At 36.9% G+C, this 27973-nt stretch overlaps 1 protein-coding gene across 1 annotated transcript in view; it reads right to left on the reverse strand.

Moving 5' to 3' along the window:
- Window positions 1-27973, reverse strand: part of LOC131431649 (ATP-binding cassette sub-family G member 1-like) — a 123097-nt gene that overhangs the window by 84899 nt on the left and 10225 nt on the right. The window lies entirely within an intron of this gene.

A 27973-nucleotide genomic window follows, 5' to 3' on the forward strand; every position in this document is an offset into this window, starting at 1 on the left:
GTATTATTGCATGCATGTTTATTGTACTACTAGCTCGCCTGAATTTTTTTTTAAATTTATGTTTTCGGACAGTTAAATTGTCTAACGTTAATGTTTTATTCTATTATTTTAACGATTACTTGGCCTACAATAAATGCATTGCGACAAATTCATATTCAACACATTGAACTCGGCCTGAAGAAGAAATATTATCAAACGTTAAAAGCTTTTGTAACGAAAAAATTAAACAAATGCACCATCTTATCCTTTGAGTGCATTAAACAGAGATTGTAGATCTCTCTCAAACTAATGGGTGGAGTAGAACCTCATTTTCAAACTTGAAGGGTGGAGTAGAGATGACCAAATTAATACTTTAAATTGATTCCGCAAATGTACAAAAGCTGCCCTCGCAACTTGTTGTTTGTAATTGCATATTAAAGCTTAATTTTAGACTGAAGACGTTTAAAAATTTAATGCAAATCCTTGGGAGGATCGGAGGGAATCAAATTGTTTTGAGCAGTTTTCCATAAATTGGTTCACCGCTAGTCTGGTGACGATACTTAGTTGTGTTTTATGAATGTTCGAAGAATGGCAATCATAGTATCAATTTTCGATTGACAGTTTAGCAATAAAATGGGACATTCATCTTGGACACTCGAAAGTTCAAATTACCATTTTAATTAATATTGTGTCCAATAACTTTTACAAAATGCTCAATTCGTTAAATAATTGTATCAATAGTCGTCTCATTAGTCGAGCCACCACATAATTTCGCTTAGTATCTAAAATTAACGAATGGCGTTGAGTTCGGTCCTGAGAATCAATATTAGAATGAATTATTTACAACAATGAGCAATTGTTCTGTTCTAGCGGAGTGAACATGATGAATGATTCTACAATTTTTCTTCTTATCGTGCAAACTAATGCATAAAACAATAACATCAACTAATGGTTTTTACATACCACAACTTCTCCTTCATGTATGATATTCACGATTAGCAGCCTCAAGCAGCTTATAAATGTCGCGAATAGCATCCTAAGCAGTTTTTAAGTAATCCATCCTTGAAAAATTACCCGAAATGGTTGAACGAACTTCAGCATGCTAAATGCAAGGAAAATCTTTTTTTTTTTTGTTGTTTCGGTTATAGAGAACTTAAGATCATTCGCCTCTTCGAGCCAGGAAAATTTTATGACCCTATGTTCGGGGTTGGGAATCGAACCCAGATGTACTGCGTGAAAGGCATCGACTTACCCATCACGCTATCCCCGTCCCTGTATTTGACCTCATTATTATAGCTAGAACAGCCATATGCGTTCCACTATTAAGACATTTGACATAAGCTATAAAGCACGTGTTTCAAAATGACGAATCTTGTGGATCAAGCATGCATGTAAAGTCTCCATCCAAAACTACTCGTTGCGCGCCAAACGATTTTTTCTACGATCTAGTATTCGTTTCTTCGACGACCAAACACTTATGCAACTCATTGCGCGCCAAACATCAATCGTAGATCTAGCAATCATTGACGACTTTTTCAACGGAAAATTCCATTGTCCATACAAAACAACTTTAGATATTTTTCCCACTTTTCCGGCAAATTTTCCTAATTTCTTTGATGTACGAACCCGGTGGGGGTGAAAACTGTTCAAACAAAAAAAAAATCATGTAAATCCGTCCATCCGTTCTTACGTGATGCGATTACAAAGGATGATCTCTGCATTTTTATATATAGAAAGATAGATTAAATGCATGTAAACTGTTTTTTTACTGTCATTTTTGGTTCCGGATATATGATGGTATAAGTGACGTAACCGACAAAACACATAGTTTTTACCGCTCTAACAAATATAGTTTAGATCTCAATGAATAGACGCTGGAAAAAAAGTCAATTTGTGCTTTGTTAGAAAAAAACTATTTTCTTTAAAAAAGCCTATCTCACAATGTATGAACGGCTTGGGAAAATCCTAACTTGGGGCACGATTTCATCAAAATGAATCCTTTTCACTACTGCACTGTAACTGTGCAAAGTTTTATCCAAATCAACAAATGATTCATGTCATTCGCTTGAAGTCAATTCGAATTAGCAACCAACTCTAGGCACAAGGCAACTGGGAATCACATAATGACAAACTGTCTATTTCAAGCACCTGAAGTCAAATAAGAAAACGTGTTTAATCCACCTAGCAGTGAGATGATACTTTTTTATCAATTCGCATGTGTTTTTTGCATGAATATTCTTCGGTGTTTCAGTTTTAATGACATTATTTTAATGAGCGTCGTTTTAAGCGGCAATTTGAGATTTTAATCACTCATTACTCTGTAATGTCGAAACTGCAAATTGGATCGAATTTGAATCTAAAAGTGTAACAATCGATTAAACATTCCAGGATATGTCGAAGTAATTTCCACTTTAGAGTTTAGGGTAATTTAAGGTACTTCCAGAGCCGCTATTCAGGAACCAGCATAACCCAAACCGACTCGTATGGCCGTATGACGAATAAATTGTAATATTTTTGAGTCCAACTTTAAAGCTTATCGGGATTGCCATCTTCTATATCGCTTTGAATTTTAAAAATTCATCATACTACAATTCCAGAATCGTAAGTCAGAATTCGATAAAATTGGATTCATTTTCATTTGAACTTTTGTATCTGAAATTCGATTTGGCTTTTTTTGAGAAAACGATTGAGCTTTGAGAAACGATTTGATACTGGAACCGGAATTCGAAATTCGGTGTAGCCGAAGTCAGACAAATTCACCTGAGTAGCTGTATAGTTTACATTTGTTTCAAAATGTTTGAAAAACAATGTAGACATATTTGAGGAATCGTAGTGCGAATTAAATTTTTGGGTACCTTCCGAAACGAAAACTGAGTACAACCAAAAATGAAATAAGTTCATTTGGTTATCGACTATCAAAATCTGCTAACTCGATAAATCTGATTAATTTATGTGAAATAGACATTTTTATACCAATCAGCCTGTATTCCCTAAACCGGAAGTTGGATCTGACTGAAAAACAAGATGTTTTATAGAATCTTCAAACTTTTCATTTGAATCTCAGGTCGGTTCAGCTATCTACGAGAAAAATGAGTAACACAGTTTTAATTTCGTTTCACATATCATCCTGTAGTTCCGGAACCAGAGGTCGGAACCAAACGTAATTCAGGAATCTTGTTTGGGAATATACGACTTTTCATATGAATCTGAGTTTGTAGAAAATGGTTGAGTCATCTCCGAAAAAAATTGAGTGAAATTATTTATCACACACGCATTTGCTGATCTCGACGAACTGATTCGAATGGTATATGTGTGTTATGTTCTTCCAGCATTTATTATTGTAAGTAGTTTAAATCAATATAATTATGAAATTGCTTTCAACTCGACAATTTTGCCATCATCTGGTTTACATATGCCATATTTGAACGATTATGTTGCCAAAAACGAACCGTGCTAAAATCGGTCCGAGGCAAAATATCATGCTGTACACAGTCTTTTGGGTACTTAGAAACAGATGTATGGAACAGTAAAAAAATCGTGTTTTATGTTGCTCTCAAGCATTTTTTTGCCAGACAGCGCTCAAAACTTCTACTGCTGGAATAGGAAAAAAAGTCGCTTATACAAAAATTTCGATATATCCGTTATAAATGAACGGATTTTAACAATCTATGGCTTGATGGATAGGTATAACCATTAAAAATCTAAGTCTGAAAATATATTCCGTTTTCAAGGTCAATTGTGACAGCTACTGTAAAAAACTGAAAAAAATTGACATATAACTTCGTATAACTCAAAAAGTAAACATCCGATCTCAAAACCATTCAATAGCGTTCTGGGTGACGGGGAGACCTTTCATTTGCGACTAGTTTGATCGGTCCAGCCATCTCTGAGATCTCGACCTCTTAATTGGCAACACACATACACACACACGGACATTTGCTCAGTTCGTCGAGCTGAATCGATTGGTATATGACACTCGGCCCTCCGGGCCTCGGAAAATTTTTCAAAAGTTTGAGCGAGTTCTATGCCTATTTTTATTATTTATATATAAAGGTAAAAATAAGAGTTTAATATCAGAAAGTACACAAAAAAAATTGAATTCGGCATGGTCTGAATAGGCGAAAATTCTTCACACGTCAAAATTTCTTCCTAATCTTCTCACAAAACTAAATTTCACTTTCGAAAGTGCCAGCTATCCGTGACAAAACCGCATTGATAGTACCGTGCAACGTCGCCTCCACGATGTGCCTTAGTGCAAAGACTTTCCGTGACCCTGACCGAGTGTATCAGTGGGAACGACTGAAGCGAAACAATCAAGTGAATCACGTGTTTCATGAATCAGTGTGCCGGGAAGCGGAAAAGAATCAGCAAAAAACATTTGCGACAAGAACAGCGAAATGCTTTGTGCTTGTATATTTTACTGCTGTTGCAAAAGTCGAATCAAAGTCAAGTATAAAATTTTGAAAATTGACAAGGTCTTTTCTTATTTTTATAAAAAAGTTCAATTTCCTGGGCCGGTAAACAATAACTTGGAAAAATAATCGGAGTGTACACAATATTGAGTAGTTCAACTTTATTTACATTGTTTCTGGATAGACTTTAGACTAGAAATGTTTGTTTGTTCGATTATTTATTATCAGTGCAGTTCCAAAGGAATGATGCTGGTGGGTGTTTCAGTTCCTGTTGATTTGCTTGGAATAATACGGTTCAAGGAAAAAAAAAGTTCAATAAATGGAATGTTGGTGTAAAAGAAATGAGTTATTGCTACCTACACAAATAATGCCACGGATTGGAAATAAAAGTTCAACAACTATTTATTATTATTATTTTGATAATATTCTATGAAAAGGTGGTTCCACGAAGAATTTATGAAATTTTTAATCACACCATTTGTGATTTTATTTTATATACTAAAGGCTAAAATTTTAAATTTTTAAAACAAATATTTTATTGGATGGATTTTAGAGTTGGACTCTGTAATTTAGGCAGCTTCATCACCTAACGAGGAAAACAGATTGGAAAAATAACATGCGAATACAACTATGTATTGAAAACCGGTGACTCGAACCCGTTGCTAACTCCTATCCGGGAAAATTGTTTTGCCAATTAAACCACCATGTGAAAACGTGTGAAGAAGCAGCCTAATTGACTAGAAGAAACATAGCATGCTTCGCTGTACTCGGGTGTTACGGCACTGAATTATAGTCATATCTCTATGGCAACTCCTCCGCCAGCAAGCACATACACGTCATATCACAAGCCTATCTTCACTTTCTGCTTTGCCGTCAGACGCTGATTTGTGATTTTGTTTCCGTCTCTTTTGCTGCCTGTAATTCTGTAATAAAAATGTAACTTGCATTCTGCTAGCAGGTGCGACTGTATGAATTTAAATGCACCTTTTACCAGCCAAGCAGATGCATGCTTCTGTGGCTCAGTCGATTAACAGACGTACTTGCGATCCAATGATCGTCGGTTCAAGTCACGGCGGTTGCTATCAGTAATCTTTTTTTTAATTCAAAGTATTTCATGTCATGGAGTTTTAGACACAATATTAAATGTTCTTTCACGTAAATTTGAGTGAACTGCGACGCTCCATTTATGTGCATCTAATACGATGTAAAATCACAGGGTGGAGCATTAGAAAAATAGAAAGGCTATACAATCACTGTAAAAACCTTTTGAACTGAGGCACGGAGATCCAACAAATGAAACAAATGTAGACTGCATATAAATGGTTTACAATGTTCACAATGTTCACTTACATACTACGAATTATTCTACGAGCTGAGATTTATTTGATTTTTTGTGTAGTAAGGTCAAGATGTTCGCAGTATTGATTGTAATGGCGCATCGATCGATTGACTGGACTGTATTTTGCATAATTTGTTCGGGAGCCGGTCATACCGCCGAAAGCCATTTCGCCGAATGCCATTTCGCCGAAAGTCGTTTCGCCGAAAGGGTCATCTCGCCGAATGGGTCATTTTGTCGAAAGGGTAATTTCGCCGTAAGGGCCATATCTCCTGCATGTTATGTCTCCTGTATAACTGATGTGGCGCAGCCACATAACCGAAGCCAAGATGGCTCGGCGGTACAAAGCCGCCGAGGCGACGCCAGCTGTGTCGGCCGCCGACCCGCCGTCGGAAGCGGCAGCCTCTTGCATACAAACCTGTAACTGCCTCGTTTGCCCGGTCTACTCAAAGCTAGGTTGCTTTGCCTTAGTTAGGTCTGAACGAGCGGTAGCGAGGTCGGACAACACATGAACCAAAACGATGTGGCGTAGCCGCATTAGTATTTTTTCATTTTCACTTAATAAACGGGAAATACCACCTACATTTGCCTGGTAGATACACCTATGTAATTGCTTTGATGCTTACTAGCTAATAGTCAACAAGTTTTCTTGGGAACTACTTTCTGAGGTTCACGAATCAATCTTTATTCAAGAGTACAACAATCAATCATTATTCAAGAAGTACAATGGTGGGTTAACAATAGGGGCGTTAACGCTGTCATCTTTCGTTTGTCTTTAATTTAAATCAATTCTAATTACGATTTCAAAACGATTTCAGGATTCGGCAAAATGACCCTTTCGGTGAAATTGCTTTCAGCGAAATGGCATTCGGCGAAGTGACCCATTCGGCGAAATAACCCTTTCGGCGAAATGACTTTCGGCGAAACGGCTTTCGGCGAAACGGCTTTCGGCGAAACGGCTTTCGGCGAAATGGCTTTCGGCGAAATGACCCTGATCCATTTGTTCTTTCTAAAAAAATTTCCTGGTTCGTAATTAGGGCTAGGTATATAAAAAATTTAATTACGATAATAATTGATTGAATGCGTTGAGAGACAATGTCACTGGTAAAGTAAAGCATTGCAAAGTCACGGCGTTCTTTAAGTGTTTGTATGTTGATGAGCATGCAGCGTGCTTCATATGATGGTAGAAGAAATGCTGTTAGTGTTAGCTTGGAGTTCAAGATTACACCTAAACCTCGTACAATTTTATTTTTTCTACTATTTGATTTCCTAAAAATATGCCTACAGAATGAGTTTCGTTTTTCTCACTGAAAGTTATTGAATTACATATTTTTACATTGAGTTGGAGTGAACTTTTGCAATGTGGAATAGATTGATTTCGTTGTGGAATATTACAGCGTCGTTGATATTTTTGTAATTTCCATGAAGAGTTTCATGTCGTCCGAATATATAAGCACTTTTAGATTATAGATTTGAGTATGAAGGAAATGTCGTTTATATGTAAAAATGAAAAAAAGAGTAGGGCCTGAGGTACGCCAGATGCTACATTATTTGGTTCAGAGTTTATGTTTTGGAAGCGAACTACTTGTACACGATTCGTTAAGTATGATTTGAACCATTCCAGAATGCTATGTTTCATGCTATATTTTTGTAGTTTGCATAAAAGTAATGATGTGTCAGTACGGCCGAAAACTTTACTAAAGTCGGTGTTAAGAGTTTCTACGTAGTTACCGGCGTCCATTTTGTTCAGAGATTTTTTGTAGTTGAGCGGCTTTAAAAAAAACCATACTGTGGGTGAAAGGACGCATAGGACGATGGTCTTACAAGCCAGCTGTCTTATGTTCGAGCCTCGACCTGGAAGGATTATTAGTGTTAGTAGGATCCATAGTATTAGCCATGCAATGATTCTGTACGCTATGAATCGGCTGCGAAGTCTGTCGAAACAGAAAGGCCAAATTCCACAAAAGGAATGTAATGCCAAGACTTTGCTTCGGATGAAAAAGTTTTTCGTTTAAAATTTTTTCAAATAATTTATGAATGCAAGAATATTGGTGGTATACAGTTAGTGAAGTAATATAAGAAGAATATTGGTGGTATACTATCCGGTCCGGGCTCTTTTGAGGCTTCTACGTTTTTCAATGCTGTCGAAATGACAGAAAAGATTTTTACAAACTTAAATTCAAATGAAAGGTCCCATAGGTTCCTAATGAATTTTACCTGGATCGAACTTCTGGTTCCAAAGCTATGGTGTAAAATGTGCACCATGAAAAAACAAATGCACTCGATTTTCTCAGAGCCCGCTTATACGATTTCCTTGAACTTAGATCCAAATTAAAGGCCTCACAGTCCTATAGATTCCCACTGAATTTCATCCAGATCCGACTTTCGGTTTCGTAGTTACGGGGTAAAAATAAACAAAAAAGTGTGCTCGATTTTCTCAGAGATCGCTCATCCATTTTTCACAATTGACAACAACAACAACACCGACATAATGGACCGACAAGACGAACTACCAAAAACAAAGTGTCGCTCAATCCTCGCTGGATGGAAATGAAAGCTCATCTCCCCAAAGAAAAATGGTGACAATGAAATCCAATCGCAAATAGGTCGGAATTAAAATTTCTATTGAATAAAATCCAACCGAATTTCATACGGATACGACTACCGGTTCCGGAATACCAGGCTGATAAATATGACAATTTCTTTTTCTGAGGCGTGTTTTTATACATGACACAAAAAAAATCAAGATCAAAAATCAGATAAAAGAAATGCTTATGATATTATTCTACTCTGAATGCTAGAATATAAAAAAAACGTCCTTAAAAAAAATTTGCTCTTGTTTTGACATTACAATGACAGAATTTTATTCTTTGTTGCTATTTTCTAATGCAAACTTTGTTATGATTTTTGATAAGAGCTAAATATTTCAAACTAAATAATGTTAGTTTCTACCAACGAGATGTTTGTTTTTTAAACATTCCTTTTGTTATTGGTTTGCATATCACTTCTACCCGGAAACGGATTCAAATTGCCGTGTAATTTTTCAATTAAGCAGGTATGGTCAGTTGATGACCAAATTCGTTGATTTTTTGTATACCGGAACAATGGTTTCTGGTTCCGGAAGAACTGGGAAAGCGCTCGTGTGCTCCAAACCAAAAATCACTCCAATTTCTCAGAAACGGCCAGACTGATCTTCACAAAGTCAGAATTCAATGAAAAGTCTTAGGTTTTCATAGGTTGATGGTGAAATTTATCCAGATCTGGTTTCTGGTTCCGGAAATACAGGAAATATAAATGTATCGCAAAGGGTCATCTGGTAAAGGGAACAAGCAGGATTAGTATACTGCAAATCGCAGAACAAATAATTTAGAACCGTTTTAAAAATTCTATAGCAAAAAAATCACTCATTAAGGTCTGAGGACAGAGGGCCACGTGTTGAGTTTTAAATCGACCACGTGGCTCGCTCAATTCCCTTTGCGCATAGTATTTCTCGTATATGCGCAAACTGTACCGGGTTGCCAGCATACATTTTATTTTTTTGATGAGAAGTTTTATCACATTAATCTATCGTATGGGTTGGACATTACATGGATTCCAATGAATAATGAAAAAATATTCAACTTTCACAAAGATTGAATGTCTGTGTGTTTGGCAGCCTTTTCGAGCCAATTTTCTTTCTCTCTTCTTTTTCAGAATGCTATCAGGAAACCAAAGCGAAAAAAAATGGTGGATGTATTGAAACTGACTTTGTTTCATAGAAAAATATAAGACTTTATTTTTATCGCGATAACATATATGTTTTTATGTACTAATCGCATCTAAACTAAATTATCTAGACTTTGTCACGGTAGATTTATGATACAAGCCTTCAAAACCGAGATATCCGATGAACAAGTAGAGGTATGCATTTCCGAGCGTTCCATTTTTCAGCAGTTCTTCAGTCAGAAAAAAATACAACACGACCGCTACACTCAATGAATCATTCTGAAAATTTCACAGAATATTCTCAACTAAATTTCGAAGACATTGTCAGGTGGGTTTTTCTATATACTGCACCGTTTTCAAGAAAATTTAATTTGAAACGGGAAAATATCCTACCACTTTACGGTACTGTCCTCAGCCCTTAAGGGTTACAAGTTTGAATACATCACATAAAATCCAATAAAGCTACTGCTTGTTTGACAGCCTTTCTGAGCCGGTTTTATTTCTCTCTCATGTTTCGTTGCGTTACCAGGAATCGAGAACATATATGTTTTTATGCACTAATCGAATCTAAAATAAATAATCTAGACATTGTCAGGATAGATTTTTGATCCATGCTTTTGAAGGCGAGATATTCAATGAACAAGTTGAAAGACGGCGTTTTCAGCTATGAAATTCTTCCTTCAGAAAGATAGACTTTCCCGAGCGCTAAAGTCAATTAATCATTCTGAATTTTTCACAGAATAATCTAAACTAATTTTCTAAGAGATTTTTTTTATATCCGTCACCGTTTCTGAGAAAATCAGATTTGAAGCATGAAAATAGCCCTCTAAATCACCCTAAAACACACTGGCCTCAGCTCTTAAGGTGAAATGTAGCGTCATAAAATGCGCGCAAGTTTTTATCCGCTTCAGTTGAAAGAACCGTCGCACAAAGCGTACCAAGAAAAACGGACACATAGAAACAAGAACTTTTTTCAATGATTGAGCGCAGTGGGCTTACCTCTCGTTATATTGGCTTGTAAAAAAGACTGGACGTAATGGATTTTTGAATCCTTCACACTTTGAATATATGCTAATTCAATCGTTATTGTTAGTGATTACTCTTACACTAGAGCTATAAATCATGAGTAATTATGAATGAATAACATGAGGTTATATGTATATGTATTGACCAACTTGCTAACCATGTATATGCCTGAGTTTAGAAGCATGCATGGATTCTCCATCAAAAGAACGATTGAAGACGAGCATATTTGGGGCACAAAATTAAATATAAAGTTATTTCGTAGTTCATTATTATTCAATCGATTTTGAAAGCAAAATCAAGCGTTGATTGATTGTATTCATAAAAATTTAATAACCAACGAATTCCAATAAGTTTTCCATGCTGACTGGCTCGAAGCTGACCCTCAATATTTATCACATTGTTTGTATCACTGGTTAATGAACGATAATACTTGGCTTGTATTTCATTCAGTTGCTTGTCAATGATGAAGTTATAGTTTTGCTATAAAAATTGCTACAATCTAAAATAATACCTGTTATACGATATCACACAGCCAGGCTTTATTGCTTCAGCAACATAAATGCATTGAACTCAGCAGAATTGGACATTATTAGCATTATAAATGACAGTTACTTAGAAAATAAACAATTTCTTACAATACCCATTTTATTGTATTCAACTCGTTTTTATTTCAACACAAAACCCAATGCTGCAGAAATTCGCGTCATTATTTTATATGTAATTTTTGCTCACGATATAATGCCACCGTGCCCACCGTGCATTTCTCACACCACCTCAATACGAAACAGCAGCACGCAAACAATACAAAAATGCGGAAAAGTTTATGTAAACTTTTTCAAATTTCGGTTGTTTTAGCTAAAATATTATAATTTTGAGTTGCATTTTCAGATTATTTGTGAAATTCTGCTACAAACACTAACACATGGATCAATAAGTCCCGAGACTAACAATGGAAACAACATTTTTTTGCAAATTTTTTTTTATTCATCAACATGATCACCTTTTAGGGTGATACAATGGTTCCAACGTTTTTCCGGTGTAACGGCTTCCACAGGTCTACCCGAGCGTTCCGCGTCATTTGTGTCGGTACGACCACGTTTAAACTCGGCGAACCACCGACAAATCGTTGCATTTGATGGACAAGAGTCCGGATAACATTTTGCCATTGTTTCGCTTGCACGGTGTTATTACCCATTAAAACCCTTCTTAATCCACCTAGTGGTGTGATAATGCCTTTCTCTTCTTTCATAACAGTCTCATGAAAATATGTTTCATACATTTATTAAATAATTTTAGACGTCAATTGATTCAGATTGATTCGAGTAGTTCACAAAAGCATGCTTCAGTGTTTATGTCACACAGTCAGCATCATTTTTCCAAACTAGTGCTTGACATTTGCGTTGCCTATTTGTATGAGAACAGTGATGCTAATCTAAAATAAAAAAAAGCCTTCTTAGTCCACTTAGTGAAGTTTTCATATATCTTGAAAAATCACCATAGGGGGGAGTACATGAAATTTTCGAAATCGAAAACAAATTTTTGATGCCAAAAGGCTTAGAATTGCATGAAACGTCGAGATTTAGTGTCATCTCGAAAAAAAATTTTTTTGAAAAAAAAAAGAGTTGTTTTTTTCAAAAAAAAATTTTTTTCAGATGGCACTAAATTTCGATGTTTTATGCAGTTTTAAGAGTTTTGGCATCAAAAAAAATTTTCGATTTTGGAAATTTCATGTACTCCCCCCTATGGTGCTTTTTCAAGATCGAAAATTGCCAAACCTTTACCACCGGGCAGCACCCCTTAAGCATGTCCGATTTAGGTCAAATTTTGCATGAAGGCTTTTTTCGAGGTGCTTAAACTTTTGAGCGCTAGAACTTTACGAAAATAGAGTTGATCCCAAAATTTTGGCACCCTTATATATATAAGAGCGGTAAAAATCAACGTGTTTTGTCGGTTACGTCACTTATACCATCATATATCTGGAACCAAAAGTCACAACCATTTGATCTTCGAACTTGATCAACGGCCCGACAGTAGCTTTCAAACGAGCCCAAGTTTATTAAAATCGGATCAGCCATCTCTGAGAAAATTGAGCGCGTTCAAATACAACGCTTTTTGTCGGTTACGTCACTTATACAATCATATCTCCGGAACCAAAACTCACAGCCATTTGATCTTCGAACTTGATCAATGGTCCGACAGTAGCTTTCAAACGAGCCCAAGTTTGTTAAAATCGGTTCAGCCATCTCTGAGAAAATTGAGCGCGTTCAAATAGCACGATTTTTGTCGGTTACGTCACTTATACAATCATATCTCCGGAACCAAAAGTCACAGCCATTTGATCTTTGAACTTGATCAATGGCCCGATAGTAGCTTTCAAACGAGCCCAAGTTTGTTAAAATCGGTTGAGCCATCTCTGAGAAAATTGAGCGCGTTCAAATATCTTCGAAAAGTGCACATACATACACACACACACATACACACACAGACATTTTCCGATCTCGTCGAGCTGAGTCGAATGGTATATAACACTATGGGTCTCCGAGGCTCCGTTCGAAAGTCGGTTTTTCCAGCAATTCTAATACCTTTCTATAGAGAAAGGCAAAAAACAATGTTTTATCAAAACACGAAACTCTGTTTTTTCCATTTTTTAAACAAACTACAAAACGACTTTACTCCAACCTCGATAACTCAGCTGTTTCTGGACGGATCGACTAAAAATTTTGACCCGTTTCAAGCAAAGGTTAGTACTCTAGAAAGACGTGGTTACTGGTTTACTACGAGCGCCATCTCTGCTTTAGTCTCGGGACTTATTGATCCATGTGTTACTTTTCAGTTCTTAAATCATCCCCGTGGAACGGAACAGTTACCGTTTATACATTTCAAAAACAAATTACGACTCGGCAAAGCAAAATTTCAAAATTATAAGAATACTTAGTTATGATAAATTTGATTTCGAAAACTTAAGTGTTTTTGGTTTTTCGAAAATCGGTCTAGTTTTTGAATAATTGATCAAAAACGCGATTTTCGCATTCCGCTACATTTCACCTTAATGTATGTTTTACTTATAAAAATAGAAAACATTTATCGGCCTTGACCAACAAACCGTCAGCATGTTCTCTAGATCGCTCGTGACTTTACGTCCATCATTTGCTTCAAGTATACCAGCTGAACAGAATGTTCCAGAGTGTCTTTGTGCGTAAAAAATATTATATTATTCTGATATTTAAATGTTGTATTAGAGGCGACTAAAACCAGAGTGACGACAGCTGTTCCAAACGAGCAAACGACTTGTCAATGACAAACTAGCCGAGCAGCCAACATTCCGAATTAAATGTTTTGAATTGTTACGGATGAGAAGTTGTCACTCTGGCACTTTTAGGCACTCTATATTGAATAAAACCGATAAATTAAAACGCCAACTTCGATTGTGCTATGAATTCCCCAAACTGTCAGCTGACCAGTTCAAATCCAAGTCCCGGCTTCATTAGCATTCTTCCGAACAGTCTACTGTCTACTATCGGGCAATTCGATGTGAATTATATGCGCCTAAATCCGAACGTGCTTGCGTTAGTTTTGACGGGTCACTCAGTGAGTCTCGAAGTGACGACGTAAAACCTCCTTCTCGACTACCCGAGAACTTTCCGTCGTTCCGCGATCTACGTGACCGGCGGCGGTGACAACACTGAAACCGCTTTTGGTTGGATTACCGGTGAAATATTGTTATTTGGATCATTGGGTTAGAACAGAAAAAAAAAAATGCCGTGCTTCCGATACGACGTAGAACGCAAATGGCATACGGCGGCACGTTTAGTTACTGGACAAGCCTGCCCGAAGGTCGATGAAAACTGTCTATCAACAGCTGACTCATGCATGCATCGTGAATAGAAGGACGGATGCATAGACCTAATTAAGTGGATAAGCCATTGTTAGTGACTGTAAATATTTGTTATTTAGCTGAATCAATACCTTTGTTTTATTGCAACAATGTATGGTGGTTTCACACAGGAGAAGCTATTGTTTGACCTAAATTGGATGATGATTGAATTTTAGTCGGTATTCGTCATATTAAGTTAGATAACCGACCCGCTAACAGTTGTATATAATTAACATATTTTGAAAAAAATATAAACATCATTTCTGAAATTATTGTACTTTGCCATATATTAATTGTATGGTGAGAAATATTCTCACATTAAAAATCTACAATTAACTCACCCTCGGCCAGAGAAGCCCATAAAGGGAAAAAAAAATAAAAATCCACCAAATCAAAATTAAAGAGACCTGGCTGACCCAGAGCCAACTAATACCGTTTTCGTTTATTGATCAGAGCAGCCCGAAAGCTGACCCAGAGTCACCCAAACAACGTTTGATATGTTTGTTTTAGCAACCTGAGGTCGCTCTAGATCGGACTCCAATCGCGTAGTTTCGCTCTGAAAATTTTCTCGGGTCGCACCACGCATCCAGCCGAGTTTGTTTATTTTTTCTTTTTTTTCATGAGTTGTTGTTTAGGGCGCGTACCACGTGTTCGTTTTACTCGGAGTCAGAGTAGCCCGCGTCTAGGTTCAAAAACGAAAACGGTATAAAACTGAATACTGTGTGCATCAGCGACCGATTTTGACGTAGAACTATATCTTTGTTTCTAAACAGAAGAGTAAATTAAACATTTGATTACTAGAACCGTACAAACAGTGATTATTCCGTAGAATACAAAAGCATTTGAGTTTATCCGTATAGCGATAAGATTATTTGAAAAACGTGAAAATATTTTTCAAAGTGGTGAATGTACGAATGAATAAGTCTATCGACTCATTACATCTAACTTCGGTTGTGTTTCGCAGAATTCCAAAAATTTATCGCGGAACGCGGAGAGACCCAAGCTATTGAAGCGTTCTCAAGAATAGGTAGAACAAAATGGACAGTACAATGCCAAAGCCAGTTACAACGCCGGAATTTGGTGAAAATCGAAGAAAAATTTTTCATCCAGCTGTATTTTTAAGCCGTACAGCTGGTTAACTCTAGCCAGGATTTAACCACCAATGCTGCAGTCAAATTTCACCCGATTCAAAGTATGGTAAAACGTGATCATCTAACATTTTGACATGTTAATGATGAGTTTGTTAAGACAATATAAATTCTAGTAGATTTTGTACCCGCTGCCATTACTACACAGTACGGACCAGGAGGTAGAATTTAAAATAGTTTGCATAAATCAGTTTGTAACCATTGTTCAAATCAAATCAGACATCATTAACAAAAAATACGAAAAGTTTTAGTCCCAAATAACTACTTTGCGTAATTCCTGTTTCGTTCGTAAATTGGGATGATGATACGAGCCATACCATGACCCACACGGCGCAGAGAAATCGAGGCTATGTAATTTTTGAAACAGTATTCCGTTGTAAATTTGATAGAATACTGCTTTTAGATTTGTAATTAAAACTTCCACTTGTGTTTTTACTCCCATTATAAAAATACACTTCAACGTAAATGTTAACAGATTTGTTGCAGATGATCTTCTCGTTATAAGTCCATGTTCATCAAATAAGACATAATTCCCCGCTTGATCCAATTCGACACCACTCACCATCATCTCAAGTTTTGATGAATCAAAGAGACTACTAATAACACTACTACTAAAGACTGTCCCAGAAAGTACGCACTATGATTTCGCTGAAAATAATTCACAAGTGTTAGATATTCAAATTTTATTCGATATACTGATAATAATAGACTACAACAACAGAATATTATTCTCAACATTTGCTACTTAGCCATTGTAGCCATCGAACTGTTGAATGGTTTCGGCTGCCAAGACATGTTTCCTAAGATGTGCCTTCGTTAATGCCCAAAATTATTCAATTGGTCGAATTTGTGGGCAATTTGGTGGATTCATGTCTCTCGGGACGAAAGTGACATTTTTGGCAGTATACCATTCTACCGTTGATTTCGAGTAGTGGCAAGAAGCAAGATCTGGCCAAAAGATAACAGGATCCCTGTAACTTCGAATCATGGGTAGAAGTCGTTTTTGTAAACATTCCTTGATGTATATTTCGCCGTTCGTTGAAGCAGTGGTGATGAAGGGTTTCGAAATCTTACCGCAGCTACAAATTACTTGTCAGACCATAGCTTTCTTGCCAAATTTTTCGACTTCAATCGATGTCTCGGACTGGTTTAACACTTGCCATTCTCGCACCGTATAATATTGTGGTCCCGGCAAGGATTTGTAATCGAGTTTCACGTAGGTTTCGTCGTCCATGATTACGCAGTTCAAATTTCCAGCAAGAATCGTACTGTACAGCTTTCGAACCCTCGGCCTGATCGATGTTTCTTGTTTCGGACTACGTTTTGGTTGTGTCTGCTTCTTAAAGGTTCGAAGATTCAAACGTTCGTAAGCACGAAGAACATTTGACTTCGAAGTGCCCACTTTTTTGGCCACATCCCGAACTAAAACCTCTTTCTTTTTCTCGAACGCCTTCAGTATACGTTTGTCCAACTGAGGGTTAGCAGGACCATTTTTTCGACCCGTTTTCGGTTTATCCTCAAAGGTGTTATCCTCACCGAACTTCCTGATTGCATTTCTCAACGGCTTTTTCACTTACTCCTTCCATTTTTGCTATCTTTCTTAGTGACAGTCCGCGTTCTGTGCACCACTTATACACTTTTTTAGACGTTGTTCTGCTGAAAGCCCACGCATTTCGAAACAAACTAATGAAAACGAATAAACAACTACATAAGTGGTTAGAGAAGAGTGTAAACAACAGGACGCAGCCATAAAAATTGACATATTCTGAACCATTGCGAAATGGCAGCGGTTTTTGATTTGGCTTCCATACTTTCTGGGACAGTCTTTAATTGAGTCTAGTCTAAGCAGAATCCAAGGTGCCCTTTTGATCCGATCGATGTGAAAATTGTGATACAAAAAAAAAGTTTTCTTAACATTCATCAAAACTATTTCAATTTGGAAGTCATATTAGTTAATAGCCATACAAACTTACTTCGGCGGTTGCCGATTTCAGGTTCCGGAAGTAGTAGTCGAAAACTCCAAAAAAACTCACATCGGTTTCTTTGAGATGGCTCCAGATTTTGAAAAAGAAAATAAGCGCAATGAGGTCCTGATAGTTCGAGGAAGCCAAATTGGGCGAATAATGTGGATGGGGTAATTGGGACCCTAGTTTTTCAAGGAATTTCATGAAAAGTTCAAAAAGGTAATAATGTTAACTCTGACGTGTAATGTTCCTCAACAGTTACCAATCGATAACAAAAACCCAACCGCTGCGGTACAGCCAAACATGCCTCCGAAGTGCGCTCGTGTTCGTCTATTGTCGTGAATACGACTTACTTTACTATGGGGCGCCTTTTCAAAATTTACCCTCTGAGAGAGTGATAAGTTTTTGATCGTGAATATCTCGTGTGGTATCTAATGAATCAACATAATTTTTGCTACATGCCATCGGAAATATGATCACAATTTTATGATAAAATTTTCAGTGGGGTGACATAATCTCAAAAAATTCAAAATTACACTTTCCTGAAATGTTTGGTATAAACGAGTATCAAAGAGGATTATTCATAAGGCGGTTTGCCTTTCTCGTATTTTGAAAGCTCATAGCTCAGTGATCTGTGGAAGGATTTATATAATCTAACTACCAATACAATCGAAAATTTTCAACTTGAACGTGTATTGCAACAACATTGAAGTTTTTCAATAGTACACTATTGAAAAACCTGTTTGATTTAACCTATGACAGCACCAGCCAATCAGAACGCGAGATGTATGCATCTATACAAGAGCATCCATATAAAAGTTGAGTGGTTCATTTTTCCTACCATTTGCTGAGCAACTGTTTCGAAACAAGACACACGAGGGCAGCATCGAGGACCAGTCGTTTCACTGTTCCCCGTTCTGCGAACAGGAAAAGGAATTTTGGCAAAGGGGCTGTCCGTACACCGCTGCCAGTAGTAGGTATAAAATGAAATGTGATGTGAGAAATAGCGTCATTTAAGTTAAAGCAGCTACTCTGAACGCACGAGACACCGTCAGCACGATGGCACCGAAAACCGATAGAAAGGCAGCAAGGCCCATTCAGTGCTAAAGATCATTATAAAGAACTAATTGAATTTTAAAAAGAAATTGTTTCAAGTTTGGAAAATATAGTTTTAGAATAGTAGCTGTTCAATGTAACTAATCTGTACTTTAATGTAGGTGCATCGCTTCAAACTCTATTAGTGAAAAAGGAGAAAGCTTGCACAATTCATACAATCAATCAACTAACTGATATTCGGAAAAGTGATGGGAGCGTGCCAGTTTTTTTCGTATTCACGACATCCAGTTATATCTCTGACATTACCCACCCGCCTTTTTAGTCCTGAGCAGTGCGGTAAAATTTCAGTTTCAATCAAATAATATCAGTTGAAAATGAAATTTATGGTCACTGACCGTCAGTATATCAATACAAATTTTGTTTGCTCAGTTTCAAGTGTCAAGTAGTCTAGCTGCTTCATTGTCTTCGCAGTTGGTAGTGGGCAAGTTCGAATGAATAGAATTATAAATGGAGTAGAGTATTAAAATTGAAAACTGAAGGAGGAAACTATTAGTTTATGTGTATTCTGTAATTGATATTTCAGCTACCTGGTTTGTTTTGTTACTTCAAGCGATCAACTAACGGTGGTTAAACTGAGCTTTGATTTGAAGAGAATCGATTGAAGAACTGAATGCTGCCCGTTCGGTACGTCAGCGAACTTTGTGTGTGTGTCAGAGTTTGAAGTTTACTGCTGTTGAGAGATCGTCAGTGTGTTTCACGTTTGGTTTCAATTGAATTGAATGAAGTTTTACTGCACTGGTCCTGAGTGAGCATATCATCCAGCGACAGGATATCTTTTTCATCTGTAGAATCTCAAACTATGGTAACTATGTGCGCTATCTGTTAGCTCGTGCACCTTCTCTTTCCAGTCATCCAGTACCATTTCATGAAGTTTTGACATTGTAAGCGCATCGGAGGGTTAGTTACCGTAAACGTTATCGTCAAACCCTTCACCGTTTTGCCTCTCAAAAATGTTTTGTTTTGAAACGAAAATTTTCTTTTTAAGTTTTACAATATGTGAAAAAACTACAGGGATCAGCCCCATTGGATTGTTCGAGCCATTGATGTGGAACAAGGCCACCAAAATGTCTAACGATCGACATTTTCAATTAATCGTCACACTTTTGAATCTGCAAATGCACGAGAGTCTGCTTAGATTGATCTCTATTAGAAACCAACAACGAACACGCGAACCCAGAATATAGACTCTATTTGTCGTGATTTGTATTTGTTTTGTAGCCGACGAAATTACATCAATAGCCCAAATGTATGCAATTATATGTTTGTACATGCCTAGCCAAGCTTGTGTTCAAGTTTTGTATGCAAGCAGTTATTTTTATAGCGTTTCCCTACCATTACTACCATTCTGCGATTTCGTTGAAACAATAAACTTTTTCTCATTATCAATCGGGTTCATCTTATATAAATTAGAAACTAATTATATGCACTCAAAATTTATCCTGGGGTAGTTATCAACTTCTCAAACGGAACGACATAACATGGAATTTCATCCGATCTTGCACGACACAAGATCAAAGCATACCAATTAAAGCTTCAAATCGTTTTATGGCACTTTTTGTCTTGCTGTCTAGCAACAACCTACCTCTAGCATGCTACACGTAGGACTGTAACGTTAGCTATAATTTCGCTTCTATTTATAGATTTGCGTGCTTCCAACAGCTTCGCTTTTGCATCGATTGACCAATCAGAGCGATGCTTTTCCTTCGATATATCGCTTACCCCTTCAAAACCGTCGTCTATGGCAGGGAAATCCGGTATGCCGGAGATTTTTAGCAGACAAAATAGGACACAGCTATTAATCAACATTTCAATGATATACAATTAAGAATACATGGCTATGAACATTCAAATCAATACGTAGAAATATTTCATATCAAATGGTGACATAATATTAATTATTGATACAAAATTGACTGAGCTGTAATTGTTCAAAACCTGACCACATTTGTACGTGTATTTTTCTTGAGTTTCTAATTTGCACTCCTATATAGAAAACAAAAATGTGTTCCACATTAAAAATGAATGTGTAAATTGCATGTTGAAAGCATTCTATGAAGGTGTCCGATTTCGGGCGGGACCAGAGCCCCTTGGGATAATGTGTTGAGGATAAAAATCGAACATTTATTTCCTGCTTCATTATCTACTAGAGATCACTGTCTGGTATACCGATGCGTTTAATACCAGAATGTCAGCAGAACCAGTTCCGAGATGCACAAGAATGGATAAAAAACAACTGCTTCAGGCACCTAGAATCAAGTCACCTGCTGTTCTGATTTTGTTCAATTCTTTGTTTAAATTGTGCTGATATTAAAGGCTTCTTTCCGCTATGAAATATATTTATAGCCTAATTATTCATTTCATTAATAAACCTAAAACAAAACATCCTGAAAAATGTATACAAACAACATCATCCACCAGAAATAAATTGTCCTCTCGTGATGCGAAATCTTCCAACCGTAGCTGATTGGATGGTGGTTGCAAAGGTGTAAATTCTTTTCGAAAACCTTTGTTTCGTTCCGCTTCGATGCCATCCAACGAGACACCGCCTGCAGAGAATGCACAGCTGAAGTTTGAGTTTCATTTAGCTTCACTCCGACAACTTCCTCACCGGATTCGCGTCCTACGTCAAGTGGCTACATGATGTGAATTTTTTTCGCAAAAAAAAACTGCTACACTGAAGTGGAACTGAACTTAGCTGCATGTTCATCACTTGAACGCCAAACAATTTGAGTATTATTCTTTTTTACATCGCATTCAAACCCTTCTGCCGTGATCAAACGGTTTTATTTGGCACTCATCAGCTGTTAATGGCATCACACATAAAGAAAAACTCGTATGCCGAAAATCTCAACATCCGAATGACTCAGCGATTTTGCTCTCCGTGAAGCTGTGATTAGACCGAGTTTCTACGGCCGGCTCTGTCTGTTGATACATGAAAATGTTTGTTTTGACAAACGGGTATGGCTTCTATTTTTTATGATTCATCGGATGTTTGGCAAGAATATAAACTATTATCGTTGTTTTTAGGTTTTAGGTTTTACTTTGAAAATTAGGAATTAAACTGAGATGTTGCTTTTATTCATGAAGAATTCAATATGCGATGAGGATGAAACCACCAAAAAGCAACTCAGTTTGCATCAGTTATTCAGTTATTAGCACTCAAACAAAAGCCGTATTTATGCTAATCTTGAAAAACAACCGGACAGCAGTGTACCGTTTCTCGTCGGCGGATCCCTTCAGCACATCTTCCTGGATTCAGCGTTGAGGTCATCCGTAAATCAAATTTACTGTTCCTCTTCTGTTTGTGCGAACGGTGTTCGTTCGGTGAGGCATGGGAATCGTCAATTATGCGCCAAACGTCCGCTACTTGTTTTCCCAGCCTACCCTGTTCTAACAATCGATTTGTTTATCTACCACAGTAGTATCGATGCTACAGAGTTTATACTGTGATTTGGTGGCAGTAGGCACTGATTCCACAAGCCACTATTCTAGATGTTATATTCTGTGCGTTTGCTGAATTCCGAAGGCCTCGTCCGTTAGTGCTAATCTAATCATTCGTTCATGCAACCAGACAAAATTAACGGCATAAGCAAAGCGGTCCCCGAGTAACGAGATCCGTTTGTTTGGTATGCAAATAATTGTTCAGTAGATTCAGCTGCAGCACAAACTAAATACGGGTCACATTTAGCGATAGACGCATCTGGTACTGATTTCGTAGAACTTCCTTTGCATAACATTTCACTGCATGAAACATGATAACGCCCGTTCTGTTTTCGAGGAATGCAGATACAGTGGTTAACACTGATAGCAAAAATCAACAGTCTACAGATGTATTTGCTTTCAATTTAAAGAGCAATGCAATTTGAATCATCAATTACTTGCATTGATTGTATCCCCAGCCGAATAAGGTCAACGTGTTTGAACGTGACCAGACGTAGATGAATGACACTTCAGAAACGATTGACTGTTCAAATGAATTGATAAAATTGATCCCAAAGAACTGTCTCCGATATTCGTTTCCACCTTAGCTTGACCTTTTCGGATGTAATAAACAATGACGCGAATATTTACACAATTTACACAATCGACCTGTTGGATAGAGCGATTTTCGATTTACTGGATAGAATGATTTTAGATATTTGAAACAATTTGCATCCATGCTCAACGAGCAAACTGCCTTGAGCAAGACAGAAGAATGAAATAGCAGAAATGAAAACTTGCGACAAAAAACACGGTCCACTATGACGAAGCTTCGATCCCCCACTCAGTCCAGCTAGGGGAAACTGTTTTGCCGAATAAACCATTTAACTTAGTAACTCAGAAAGGGAAAAAAAATTTTGTTTGCCTTCAAACTTATGCTAGCTGCACATAAAGACTGTCCCAGAAAGTATGGACGCACTTTTATTTCGCTGTAAATAATTTACAAGTGTTAGATATTCAAATTTTATTCGATATACTGATAATATTAGACTACAACAACAGAATATTATTCTCAACATTTGCTACTTAGCCATTGTAGCCATCGAACTGTTGAATGGTTTCGGCTGCCAAGACATGTTTCCTAAGATGTGCCTTCGTTAATGCCCAAAATTATTCAATTGGTCGAATTTGTGGGCAATTTGGTGGATTCATGTCTCTCGGGACGAAAGTGACATTTTTGGCAGTATACCATTCTACCGTTGATTTCGAGTAGTGGCAAGAAGTAAGATCTGGCCAAAAGACAACAGGATCCTTGTGGCTTCGAATCATGGGTAAAAGTCGTTTTTGTTAACATTCCTTGATGTATATTTCGCTGTTCTTCAATGATGATGAAGGAATATATGAAATATGATCACAATTTTTTGATAAAATTATCAGTTGTGTGACATAATCTCAAATAATTCAAATTAAACTTTTCTGAAATGTTTGGTATAAATGAGTATCAAAGAGGATAATTCATAAGGCGCGTTTGCTTCTCTCGTATTTTTAAAGCTCATAGCTCAGTGATCTGTGAGAGGATTTGTATAATCTAACTACCAATAGAATCGACATTTTTCAACTTAAACGTGTATAGCAACAGCATTGAAGTATTTCAATAGTACACTATTGAAATACCTGTTTTATTTGACCCATGTCAACACCAGCCAATCAGAACGCATTCCGAGGAAGAGAACAAAATATCTGTTGCTGTTGTTGTACAGTTGTACAGTCGTTCGAGAAAAATGTTCCGAAAAGTGGTGAATATCGTAGTGAGTTCCTCAATTTGATCCTTCTGAATGCTAGAAACTAAACCCTACAGCATATTGATATTTTTTCTTTCAATGAAATGCAAATCCGAAATGAAATAATCGACATTAAAATTGTGTATGCGGCTATTTTTATAGCCGTTAGGACCGCTCTTTAGTGAAAAAGCTACAAACGAAATCACGTAAAAGAAAGCTCCTAACCAAAATTGTATCAGTTTGGATTCTATCGCCACTGCGAGCAGATGTATTTTGTGTCGTTTGCAAAGTTAGTTTCGCTTCCGCCAAAGCGATTACGTCACAGCTGCTAGTCATTTGCATTGATGAAAAAACAACGGTGGAGAGCATTACACAAAAATGAGCCGTTCTAATGGCTCAAAAGTTTTCTAAAGAACTTTTAGGATTTGTTGTTCTCAAATCGAAGGTAAATATCCCCAGTTTAGTGCAAATCTAGAACAGATTTGTGCACTTTTCGCCTTGTGAAATTCACAATAATCGAGATCAAGTGAAGCCTTCTTTGCTTTTGCGAAAAATGTTCCAGAGTTTAATGTCGTAGAGAATTATGCAATTTGACCCTTCTGAATGCTAGAAACGAATCCCTATAGCATATTGATAGTTTCGTTCAATAAATTAGGCCTATTGTATCATTGATCAACCCAGCGAATTAATGTTTCCTTTATTGGAAGATTATAATCGGTTGTAAACGCTACACCTACACCAACCATATCAGTATCGCACCCACGTACAACAGTTCAGCCTGGAATTAGATGACGGAAATCAGCGGCATCCATCGGAATTCGAATTCAACTCATCACTCTCCATCACAAACGCTTTCATAAAAGGTTCTTTTCAGAGCCAACATTATTTTATTATAAAGAACTGTACTGGTTATTTCATAATATTCGTGTTTCAGAATGTTAAATGTAACTAATCTGTACTTTAGTTTAGGTGCATCGTTTCAAATTCTACATACAATTCCATACAATTGATCAACTAATTAATTTTCGGAAGTGTTAACGAACATGTCAGTTGTTTTCGTATACACGACATCCAGTTATGTCTCTGACATTACCACCCGCCTTTTTTCTAAGAGGGCAGTATCTGGTCCTTCACTATTACGTTAGTATCATAACGAAATAGGTTTTTTCATAGTGGAATACAAAGCAACATATAATTTCTTTCTTTAAGACAGTTTAGTTTTCATTCCACTAAAGACTGTCCCAGAAAATATGGACGCACTTTTATTTCGCTGTAAATAATTCACAAGTGTTAGATATTCAAATTTTAATCGATATTCTGATAATACTAGACTACAACAACAGAATATTATTCTCAACATTTGCTACTTAGCCATTGTAGACTAGCTGGCGCCAATTTTTGCGAACGTTCCTCATTAAATTCCATACAGACTTAGTTCTTGGCGACAAGTTTTGACACTTTTTTCCTATCTTTTTCGAACTATTGAATGTTTTCGGCTGCCGAGACATGTTTCCCAAGATGTGCCTTCTTTAATGCCCAAAATTCTTCAATTTGTTGAAGTTGTGGGCAATTTGGTAGATTCATGTCTTTTGGAACGAAAGTAACATTTTTAGCAGTATACCATTCTACCGTTGATTTCGAGTAGTGGCAAGAAGCAAGATCTAGCCAGAAGACAACAGGATCCTTGTGGCTTCGAATCATGGGTAGAAGTCGTTTTTGTAAACATTCCTTGATGTATATTTCGCTGTTCATTGAAGTATTGGTGATGAAGTGTTTCGAAATCTTACCGCAGATACAAATTGCTTGCAAGACCATAGCTTTCTTAATAAATTTTTCTGCTTCAATCGATGTCTCGGACTGGTTTAACACTTGCCTTCTCGCACCGTATAATATTGTGGTCCCGACAAGGATTTGTAATCGAGTTTCACGTAGGTTTCGTCGTCCATGATTATGCAGTTCAAATTTCCAGCAAGAATCGTATTGTGCAGCTTTCGGCCTGATCGATGCTTCCACGGAACGCCCGAAATTAGCTCTGCGCCTAATTCGTATTACTGTTTTTGAATTAGTTGATTTTAACAACAAAATTTCCAAAATAACTATAAAATTAGTTAAAATTTAGAATTTACTGTGCTGAAAAAAACTCTTATTTTTAGAGAATGTGTTTAGTTGGCGAATATTCTGGACACAAACCAGTAATATTTCAATCCAACACGAAATTCTCATTGACAACTAATTTCGTTATTAAAATCAGAAACTTTGATTCTATTTATCTATCACCGTCATTACTGAAGGACAGCAGTGTCAAAGCAAAACAATCCATTCAAAAGCTAAAAGGGACAGTCTTGTTGAAACTGCTCGCAAATTGTTTAGATGTTTTTCGCATGTGTTACGATATATCCCTATATAAATTTCTAAACCGATATGTAAAAATGACGTAAACTGTTAGTGGAAAGTGTATTTATTCAGAATTTGTGCGCAGTTGAAGCGATTGTGGGTAATAATGTTTTTACGCGAAACAATGAAGTGAGTTTCGAATGTTGCACTCTAATTGTACACGTCAAATGATGTTTTTTTGTATCTTCTCATTCCGGGCTACGCCTTCCGGTGTACTACTTGTATTCGGTTTTTGTTTTCCGAGTGCTCAAAGTTTTCAGTGAGAGAGTCGATTTCGCGAAGTCAAATGAAGAAAACAACAATTTAGAAGTAAAATTTTCAAAAAGAAGTTTATATTTCGCTTATGTCTTTTTCTCCAATACAACATCGTATTTATACCTGCAAATATAGAAAAGAGAACCGCGACTGAAATTTTTTTCGGTAGTAGTGTGCCATCTAGTGGCTAGTAGTCATTACGGTGTTAACGAGCGCCATATAGCTGCTAATTGCAGAAACCAATTCAACCATTTATGTTGGTTGAAAACAACGTTTTATTTCTCTAATTCAACTAAAAAATTAGTTGAATGGATATGAAGCGTGCCTTAGCTAAGAAATGACAGCACGTTTAATTGGTGAATTCAACTAAAAAAATAGCCATTTCAACAAATATTTTATTATTATTAAGAGAATTAGAATTAAAAAATCTAAATTAGCAAAAGTAAGATTTTTTTAGTTGTCTCAAAAAATAACTAACTAAAATCAGAAAATCAACTAATTTTTTCGCCAAAATGCTAATTTCGGTCTTTCCGTGTCTTGTTTCGGATTACGTTTTGGTTGTTTCTGCTTCTTAAAAGTTCGAAGATTCAAACGTTCTTTAGCACGAAGAACATTTGACTTCGAAGGGCCCACTTTTTTGGCCACATCTCGAACTGAGACCTCCTTCTTTTGCCCGAACGCCTTCATTATACGTTTATCCAACGGAGGGTTAGTAGGAACTTTTTTTCGACCCGTTTTCGGTTTATCCTCAAAGGTGTTATCCTCACCGAACTTCCTGATTGCATATCGCACTGCTTTTTCACTTACTCCTTCCATTTTTGCTATCTTTCTCAGTGACAGTGACAATTTTTCGACGTTGTTTTGCTGATAGTCCACGCATTTCGAAACAAACAAACCATTACGAAATGACAGCGGTTTTTGGTTGCGTTCATACTTTCTGGGACAGTCTTTTTTTTGAACTATTTGCGAGAAATTTGGCTCTTTTCAAAAAAAAAAGTCTAGATAAATTTTGGCAAACAATGTATACAAAGTAGCTAGATTTTTGATCAGATACGGATAACTTACAACTAGACTAACCACTGAAAGAATCATATTTGTTCGTTTCCATGGCAACAATAGACGTCAATAGAATGCTCGATATATTTAAATTTATACTCTTAGAAAACATTAATATTCAAATAGTATAACGATATACTCTTACAATCTTTCAATAGACACACAAATCAACTCTTGGCATGTGGTATCGCAAAGCATGTGTCGAGTTAATTTACTGCACGTAAAGCAAAGTTCAGGTACTACATTCCGATGCGGAACTTGACCTTCTGTTTCGACTAAAAAAATTTCCAACTCTCGAGGATCAAACCTACGACAGCTACGACTTGTGTGGAACTATCCACTCTGCATCACCTGATCCATCACCCCGCCTCTTACTCTACTTCACTTGTCTCCGATAAAAAAATAAAATAATGCCGATGACCTAGTGTGCGAGGTGAAATGTAAACCAATGCAACAAAACCCTCCAGAGGTTTGTGTGTGTATCCATATTTTGCTTTCTCAGTTTCA

The sequence above is a fragment of the Malaya genurostris genome, chromosome 2 (assembly GCF_030247185.1).
Source record: "Malaya genurostris strain Urasoe2022 chromosome 2, Malgen_1.1, whole genome shotgun sequence".
Taxonomy (NCBI): domain Eukaryota; kingdom Metazoa; phylum Arthropoda; class Insecta; order Diptera; family Culicidae; genus Malaya; species Malaya genurostris.